Genomic DNA, 1,799 nt, shown 5'->3' with positions numbered 1-1,799 from the left:
ACTTTTAAAAATGATAATGAAAAAACAAAAACTTAAACCCTTTACCCCTCTGGTGTGGTGGTTGCAAGTTCAGTCTCCGGGATGCAGAATCTGAGATGGAGTTAGGTGGTAAACTTGGCCTGGATGGTAGTAGGTTATTGAAGTTCGTTGACGTAGGCTTTGTAGTCTAGTATATGCTCAGTGTTGGAGAAATGTACATCTGTAGTTGTATTGGGCCCTGATTAGAGCCAGTATGTTGTGAAATATTTGTCACTGAAATATTTGAAGTATTTGTCACTCACTGTCCGATAACTAGTGTCTAAGGCAGATGTGTCCTTACTGTAGACTGAATTTTCCCTCCATCAATCGGTTTTTGCTATATTAAGAGAAAAGCATTTCTGTTAGATTGAGTTTTTTTCCCTTCTGTAATTTTAAAGTTATGCATTGTTTCTGCTTTTTCTGGTGGTTACCTCTGTATTTTAATGCCGGTTCTTTGTATTTCTTGTGCAGAGTCTAGAGATAATCCGTAGTCATAGCCCTATTCAGTTTCCTCTGGAGATTATCTTCCGCTTGGAATATTCCCCATTATTTCTCTTGTGCTTCCTTTATTGTAGTTCTCAGTCTGATCCTTCATTTTAGGATCCCGCAGGGGTATGTTCTCTGGCAGCTGCAGGGTCTGCTGCACTAACTGCTCCCATCTGCAGGTGTGTGTTAGGGATCTTCACCGGATGTGGCCCAGGAAGAGGTCGCCACCTTTGAGTGTGACCGTGTATTTCTTTTATATTATTTCATTGCCTCTTCTCTTTTGTCATTGGATTAGGCTAGGCCTAATTTAAAGCCAGAAATGAGATGACAAATTTAGGACACCAAAAAGGAGGAATTTTCCGCCTTTATCTTGTACTCCAAATGTTAAGCAACATTTAGATACTGCTAGCTTCGACTCTGAGCAGTTTGAGAAGGCTAGGTAGAAGTTTTGCTGGTGATGTGTGACAAAGCCATAGGTCCCTACTTAAAAAAGAAGAGTTGTTTGTACACATTTATCACTTCTGGGCAGGACACGGAGTATTCTTCAGGAGGAAAAGTACAAGTCAGCACAATGTCTGGCTAGAGGATTATCAGAAGCAATTTGCAACAACACATCTATTTTATTTTCAGAGAAAGGTATACACAAATCCCTAAAAACAGTAGATATAATTTATAATTTATGGGACCTCAGCTGGAGATTATCAAAAGCAAAGGACTTGGGAAAAAACAAACCCAAGGTGGGGGGGTCAGCTGAGGCCAGTTGTGGAGATGACTAGGCAGGAAGGCATTTCTCAGTGGAGAGCACAAGGCACTTGGGTAATTGGTTCCGCATGTCGGAACCCACAGCATGGTGTCAAGTAGAAGCGGGTAGGGATTCTGAGGGGCAAGACAGGTAGGTGATGACCTGATCTGAAAATAACCTCTGTTGTATTTCAGTATTAAGTTGTAGGCTCTAGCTTTGAAATATTTTAAACATGAAAGTCTCTTGTTTCAGAAGCTTTCCAAAGTAAGGAATAGCGTCAAATTCTGAGAGTGCTCTTGATGTGTCTTGAGTTATTGTTTGCCTGTTGTTGAATTCTGTTTGACTTTGGGTTTGTACTAAGCAAGTCTTTTTTTGTGCGTGTGTGTGCTTTTGGGTCAGACTTTTATATCACTGTCATGTCTGCTTTAGGGTCAATCGTGAGAACGATGTTACATGCACAGAAATCACCTGGGCCTGTAGTGCTGCTTCTGTAATTAAAAGTCGCTTTTTAAATGCTTTTCTTCTTTAGACAGCTCTGAGTGTTCAGTTGCCA

Source organism: Talpa europaea (genome assembly GCF_964194135.1).
Source record: "Talpa europaea genome assembly, chromosome: 10".
NCBI classification, from domain to species: domain Eukaryota; kingdom Metazoa; phylum Chordata; class Mammalia; order Eulipotyphla; family Talpidae; genus Talpa; species Talpa europaea.
Note: the sequence above shows the minus strand (reverse complement) of the source record.